This window comes from Ranitomeya imitator, chromosome 4 (assembly GCF_032444005.1).
Source record: "Ranitomeya imitator isolate aRanImi1 chromosome 4, aRanImi1.pri, whole genome shotgun sequence".
Lineage (NCBI taxonomy): Eukaryota > Metazoa > Chordata > Amphibia > Anura > Dendrobatidae > Ranitomeya > Ranitomeya imitator.
This window is the reverse complement of record NC_091285.1, coordinates 455,062,150-455,070,197: the sequence shown is the minus strand read 5'-3', so window position 1 is coordinate 455,070,197 and position 8,048 is coordinate 455,062,150.

Below are 8,048 nucleotides of genomic sequence, written 5' to 3'. Positions count from 1 at the left end.
TTTCCTATTAGTGTTTTTCCACCCGTCTCCAGCTAAATTGTAGAAAAACACTACATAGGATAACCTAGAGGGGGGTTTTTGGGCCTTGCAGCGCCGTTTACGGCTGTCTGCACGGTCTCCGTGTGAGCCCAGCTCGCCCTGTAGTCTGTGTGCAGCCATAGCCGGTTGGATTCAGCTCAGGGTTCGTTACTGCCTCATACCTTGAAAAAAATTTTCCTTTTTTTTCAAATAGTGCAGCCTGTTTAAAATTTAAAAAAAAAATTTCCTATTAGTGTTTTTCCACCCGTCTCCAGCTAAATTGTGGAAAAACACTACATAGGATAACCTAGAGAGGTTTTTTTGGGCCTTGCAGCGCCGTTTACGGCTGTCTGCACGGTCTCTGTGTGAGCGCAGCTCGCCCTGTAGTCTGTGTGCAGCCATAGCCGGTTGGATTCAGCTCAGGGTGCGTTACTGCCTCAAACCTTGGAAAAAAATTTCCTTTTTTCAAATAGTGCAGCCTGTTTAAAATTTTTTTTAAAAAATTCCTATTAGTGTTTTTCCACCCGTCTCCAGCTAAATTGTGGAAAAACACTACATAGGATAACCTAGAGGGGTTTTTTTGGGCCTTGCAGCGCAGTTTACGGCTGTCTGCACGGTCTCTGTGTGAGCGCAGCTCGCCCTGTAGTCTGTGTGCAGCCATAGCCGGTTGGATTCAGCTCAGGGTGCGTTACTGCCTCATACCTTGAAAAAATGTTTCCTTTTTTTCAAATAGTGCAGCCTGTTTAAAATTTTTAAAAAAATTTTCCTATTAGTGTCTTTCCACCCGTCTCCAGCTAAATAGTGGAAAAACACTACATAGGATAACCTAGAGGAGGGTTTTTGGGCCTTGCAGCGCCGTTTACGGCTGTCTGCACGGTCCCCGTGTGAGTTAAACTTGCTCTGTAGTCCGATCTGCAGAAACAAAAAAAAAGGAAAGTTCACCAAACACAACTTAACACTTGTGTAGGCCACATTTGAAAAATAATAAAGTTTTGTCCACACTTTACAACATTAGTGTTTCTTACACCTGTTAGGAGGAGCATTTCAGGAATAAGCACACTAAGGCCTTAGTACTTTTCTGCTTATCTTTATCTGTCAACCAAGATGAAGAGGGCAGGGAGTAAGGCACGTGGGCGTGGGCGCGGAGCAGGGAGAGGAGCAGGGAGAGGACGTGGTGATTCTGTGCCTGCTGCGGGCACCGGTGACTCGTCGTCACTCAGTTTCAGCAGGGAACAGTCCTTCATGCGCAGCTTTGTCGGATAGCGCCGTGCACCGCTGCTGCGTGAAGACCAAATTGAAGCCGTTGTCGGGTGGATGGCAGCTAACGCCTCAGCATCGACTTCAGTTAGTGCCACATCCTCTCAGGCACAGAGCACTGGAGAGCAGCCATCTGTCTCTTCACCACCTGCCAAATTGGCCAGGCAGTCAGAGAGCCCAGGACAGGAGCCGTCTCTACTTCTGTTCTCTGAATCTCTTGGCTTGGAAACAGGGGGCCAGCCAAGCAGCATTGGAGAAATGGAAGAAGAGGCAGTGTGCAGTGATGCCCAACAGCTTTGTCTCTCTGACTCTGAAGAGGCGGGTGGGCCAGTGCCTCCGGTGACCACAGCGTAGTACGCATCTGATGATGAAACTCAGGTGCCGCTTTCTGGTGCGTACTGTGCTGCCGAGACTACCCAGGAGGAGCAGTTGGTGGCAGAGGGTAGTGGAGATGATGAGGTCGTTGACCCATCGTGGCGTGAGGAACAGGAAGGTGGTGGGAGCAGCACTGAGGAAGAGATTCCCCTTACGGGCCAAAGAGGGAGAGGGAGGGGGAAGACTGCGGAGCCTGTAGCCTCCACTTTGGCACCCGTTAGGAGCCTGTCTCTTTCCAAAGCCAAAAAGGGCGCTCCCAAGACTTGCAGTGCCTGGTCCTTTTTTGACACAGTTGCAGATGACATTTGTTTTGTCAAATGCAAGCTGTGTCATCAGAAAGTAAAAAGAGGGAAAAATGTCAGCAACCTCAATACCACAAATATGTGGAAACATGTGCGGACCAGGCACGCGGTGGAGTTACAGAAACACACTGAAGATGTAGGCCAACCAACAGCGGCAGCTACCACCTCTTCAGCTCGTGTTGCCTCTTCCTCCAGCTCACGCACAGCTGGTTTGGCTTCCTCCCAGGATCGCCATGGAAGAATCTCTGGCACTGTTGTCCAGAGACCTTGTGTAATTCCACCCACAGCACCAACTTCCCAGTCATCCTCACACTCCCAGTCTACTCTACAGCCATCGGTAGTACAGGCATGGGAGAAAAGGCGGGCATTCTCGGCCAACCACCCCCGAGCACAGGCTCTGAATGCAGGCATTGCCAAACTGTTGTCCCTGGAAATGCTCTCATTCAGGCTGGTGGAGACTGACAGCTTCCGTGACTTGATGGCATTGGCAGTCCCACAGTACAAGGTGCCCAGCCGCTTTTACTTCAGCAGGCAAGCTGTCCCTGCCCTGCACAGGCATGTTGAGGGAAACATAAAACATGCGCTACTGAACGCCGTCAGTAGCAAGGTCCACCTCACCACCGATGCATGGACCAGTCAGCATGGACAGGGGCGATACGTTTCCCTCACTGCCCATTGGGTTAATGTTGTTGAGCCAGGTACAGATCGTGCGAGTGGCGCAGGACGTGTCCTGCCCACTCCAAGGATTGCAGGAATCCAGTCTGTACGCATTGACTCCTCCTCTTACACAAGTTCCTCAGAATCATCTCTGCAGGAGCCGTCACAGTCCACCTCCACATGGACCCGTGAACGTTTACCTATGACCGACATGAGCACAGCCGTGGCCAAACGTCAGCAGGCCGTCTTGAAACTAGTTTCATTGGGGAATCGAAGCCACACAGCGCAGGAGCTCTGGAATGCCATCAAGCAGGAGAGCGATGTGTGGTTACTGCCAGCGAATCTCCAGCCAGGCATGGTAGTGTGTGACAATGGCCGAAATCTGGTGGCAGCTTTGGCCCTTGGCAACCTCACTCACATCCCATGTCTGGCACATGTGCTCAATTTGGTTGTGCAGAGTTTTCTGAGGGACTATCCGGATCTTGATGCCCTGCTGCACAAGGTCCGCGTAGAGTGTGCTCACTTGCGGCGTTCCAGCTTGGCAAGATCCCGCATTGCTGCTCTGCAGCGCCGATTCCGCCTTCCGGAACACCGCATCATATGTGACCTACCTACCCGGTGGAATTCCACGTTACATATGTTGGAGCGGTTGTGTGAGCAGCAGCAAGCAGTTATGGAGTACCAGCTGCATCAGGCGCAAAGAAGTCGCAGTCAGCGCCGATCAGACTTCACAACCACAGAGTGGGCCACTATGAAGGACGTCTGCCAGGTTTTGCGTCCTTTTGATTATTCCACGCGGATGGCAAGTGCAGATGATGCACTAGTCAGCATGACTGTCCCCCTTATCTGCCTGCTTCAGCAAACTTTGCAAGGGTTAAAGGATGATGTTGTGGAAGAGGTGGAGGATGAGTCACCTTTTCCATCAGCTTCTGGAGAGTCAGCGCCACGTGGTTCCTCACAAAGGGGTACGCAGGGGCCACTTTGTGAGGAGGATGAGGAGGAGTCAATGGAGGAGGAAGAGCTCCGTCCAGAGGAGGGAGCGACACAATTGTCCAGTGGTCAGTGTGTACAGCGAGGGTGGGGTGATGACGAGCGGGCAGAGATCATGTCTCAAGCAAGGGACAGCGTTTCTGGGCCAGTTGGCAGTCTGCAGCACATGGTGGATTTCATGCTGCAGTGCCTGAGAAACGACCGCCGCATCGACCACATTCTCAACATGCCTGATTATTGGGTGTTCACCCTCCTCGATCCTCGCTACCGGGACAACGTCCAAAACCTCATCCCAGCATTGACCCGGGAGCGTAAATTGCGGGAGTACCACGACACACTGGTGAATTCCATCATCTTCTCCAGTCCAACTGAGAGGAGTGCTGCTAGTGCTTTACAAAGCAGCTCAGTGCGTCGAGGCAGTGGGGGAGGCTCTGCCCAAAGAGGGAGCAGAAGCAGTGCCTCTGCCCAAGGCAAGCCCAGTATGGCACAACTCTGGCACACTTTTGTGTGCCCGCCCCAAATGTCTACACCATCACCGGCGGCTCCAGTCAGCAGGAGGCAACGGTTCCGTCAGATGGTGACAGACTACATGGCTTGCCCTCTTACTGTACTCCCAGACGGCTCTTCCCCGTTCAAGTTTTGGGTCTCTAAGCTGGATACATGGCCAGAGCTAAGCCAGTATGCATTGGAGGTGCTGGCTTGCCCTGCGGCTAGTGTCTTATCGGAACGTGTCTTTAGTGCCGCAGGTGGTGTACTAACAGACCGTCGCATGCGACTATCCTCCGATAACGTTGACCGGCTTACTTTCCTGAAAATGAACCAGGCCTGGATCTCACAGGAATTTGCCACTCCTCTGCCTGATTAAGTAATTGGGTGTCATCCAGGTCTCCTGATGTGTTCATCTTTCTACCACCTGAACTGCTATTCCTGGGCTCCAACACCGCCAGTTGCGGCTCAGAAGTGCAGGCTGCACAGTAAAAACATACGACCCAGTGTTATTGGGTTTCAGTAACGTCAGCTGATCCCCAGCTGTGTAGCCGGCAATGTGTCCTGCGACCGCCACGCTGGCACAACAACCTAAATGTAAGGGAACCTGTCCCCCCCCCCCCGTCGTTTGTTACTGAAAGAGCCATCTTGTGCAGCAGTAATGCTGCACAAGGAAAAGGTAGCTCTTTTAGTTTAGCTCCTTGCACACGCAGAACTTAACACTTATAAAATGTGTTCACTGATACCGTTATACCGTCCCGGAGCTGGGACTTTCCTTCGTAATGTGACGCAGCACAGCCGTCATTCCCACCCCCTTGGTGCCATGCGCTGCCTCCTCAGAGTTGTTTTAAGCTGTCACGGAGCCTGCGATGTTCTGTTATCCCTTGGCCATGCCCTATTTGCGCTGCCTGTCTTCTGACATAATTTGGTGTCAGGCTGGCTGCGCCTGTGCGGCCGCGCTGCCCGAGATCCCGCCTCGCAGTGTCTTCTGATTGAATCACACTGCGGGCCTGGGATCCATGGGCATGCGCAGTGCATATCTTCCCCTCGGGCTCTCGCTCATCTCCCTCCGCCTTCTTTAGACTGTGCGCCGTCAGCTGATCCCTAATAGCATGCCACGGCCGTGACACCGCACAGTCTAAAGAAGAGGGAAGGAGGGGAGTGAGAGTCGAGGATATGCACTGTGCATGCCCATGGACCCAAGGCCTGCAGTGGGATTACGTTAGACGACACTGCGAGGTGGGATCTGGAGCAGCGTGGACGCACAGGCACTGACAGCCTGACACCAAATTATGTCAGAAGACAGGCAGCGCTAATTGGGCATGGCCAAGGGATAACAGAACAGCGCAGGCTCCGTGTCAGCTTAAAACAACGCTGAGGAGGCAGCGCACGGCACCAAGGGGATAGGAATGACAGCTGTGCTGTGTCCCATTACGAAGGAAATTCGCACCTCCGGGATGGTTTAACGGTATAAGGGACACATTTTTAGTGTTTACTTCTGTGTTTGCAAGGAGCATAATTAAGAGCAACCTTTTCCTTTTGCATCCTTAGTGCTGCACAAGATGGCTCTTTCAGCTACAAACGTCTTGGGGGGGGGGTTAAAGGTTCCCTTTCAACTTGCTCCAATCAGGCTTCGGCCTACACTCTGTTCCTCTGCTCCTCCTGCTGTCCCTGGGCTCTAACACCGCCAGTTGGTGCCTGGAAGTGCTGTCTGCACAGTCAACAGTCGCTCCTCTGTTATTGGGGTTCAGTAACGTCAGCTGATCCCCAGCTGTGTGTGCGGCAATACCTCCAATCTGCTCCTCCTGCTGTCCCTGGGCTCTAACACCGCCAGTTGTTGCCTGGAAGTGCTGTCTGCACAGTCAACAGTCACTCCTCTGTTATTGGGGTTCAGTAACGTCAGCTGATCCCCAGCTGTGTATCCGGCAACGTGTCATGCGACCGCCACGCTGGCACAACTAAAATGTAAGGGGACCTGTCCCCCCCGCCCCTAGGCGTTTGTTACTGAAAGAGCCACCTTGTGCAGCACTAATACTGCACAAGGAAAAGGTCGCTCTTGAAATTATGCTCCTTGCAAACGCTGAACTACACACTCATGTAATGTGTCCCCTCACACCGTCCAACCGTCCCAGAGGTGGGACTTTCCTTTGTAATGTGACGCAGCACAGCCGTCATTGCTACCCCCTTGGCACCGTGCGCTGCCTCCTTAGCGTTGTTTGATTCCGTCATGGACCCTGCGCTGTTATGTTATCCCTTGGCCATGCACAGTTTGCGCTGCCCATCCTCTGACATCATTTGTTGTCGTCCTGGCTGCGCCTGTGCGTCCACGCTGCACGAAATCCCACCTCACAGTGTCGTCTAATGTGATCCCACAGTGGGCATGGTATCCATGGCCATGTACAGTGCATATACTAGCCTCTCACTCCCCTTCTTCACGCTTCTTCAGACTAGGCGGCGTCAGCTGATCCCTAATAGCATGCCACGGCCGTGACGCCGCACAGTCTGAAGAAGCAGGAAGGAGGTGAGTGAGATACGATGATATGCACTGCGCATGCCCATGGATCCCTGGCCCGCAGTGGGATTACATTAGATGACACTGCGAGGTTGGATCTCGGGCAGCTTGGACGTACAGGCACTGCCAGTCTGACACCTAAATGATGTCAGAAGACGGGCACCGCTAACTGTGCATGGCCAAGGGATAACATTACAGCGCGGGCTCCGTGACAGAACCAAACAACGTTGAGGAGGTGGCGCACGGCACCAAGGGGGTTGGAATGACGGCTGTGCTGTGTCACATTACAAAGGAAAGTCCCACTTCCGGGACGGTTTGACGGTGTGAGGGGACACATTATATGAGTGTGTACTTCAGCGTTTGCAAGGAGCATAATTTTCGGAGCCACCATTTTCCATGTGCAGTATTACTGCTGTACAAGATGGCCCTTTCAGCAACAAATGCCTGGGGTTAAAGGTTCCCTTTCAACTTGCTCCAATGCAGGCTTCGGCCTACACTCTGCTCCTCTTTGATTCCCTGGGTTTCAACACTGTCAGTTGCCACCTGGAAGTGTTGTCTACACAGAAAAAACACTAGCTAATGTGTCAGTGGGGTTCAGCACCGCCAGCTGTTCCCCTGCTGTGTAGTTGGCAACGTGTCCAGCACAAGCCACGCTGGCACAACAGAACAAAAGCTGCCACCAGTGCAGGCTTCGGCCTACACTCTGCTCCTCTCCTCCTGCTGCTGCCCCTGGGCTCAAACACCGCTAGTTTTTGCCCGGAAGTGCTAGCTGCACAGAGAAAAACACCAGCCAATGTGTTAGTGGGGTTCAGCAACGCCAGCTGTTCCCCTGCTGTGTAGCTGGCAACGTGACCTGCAAACGCCACGCAGGCACATGAACTGAAATTAAAGGGACCCTGCCACCCACCCCAAGGTGTTTCTATGTATAACAGCTACCTTGTACAGCAGTAATGCTGCATTTTTACAAGGTGGCTGACTTTTTCTCCTTGCCAACGTGGAACTCAACACGTACAAAATGTGTCTCATTGAGACCATTCCACTGTCCCTGAAGTGTGACTTTCCTTTCTAATGACACGCACCACCCCCCTTGGGAGCGCTGCCCGTCTTCTGACATCATTGGTTGGCTGCCTGTGCCTGGGCGTCCGCCCTGCCCGACACAACCCCCCTCGTTGTCTCATATATTTTGGCTGCAAGGGTTTGATTGATGGGCATGTGCAGTGCATATGTTCGCCTGTCTTAACTCATCTCCTTCCGCCTTCTTCAGACTGTGTGGCCTCCTGGCCGTGGTAGGCGATAAGGGATCAGCTGAGGCCGCCCAGTCTGAAGCAGGTGTAAGGACATGTGTGAGCGGCAAACATATTTACTGCACAAGGCCACGAATCCCAGCCACGCAGTGTGATTTGTTGAAAACACACTGCGGGTCTGGGATTCATGGCCATTGCTAACCGCAC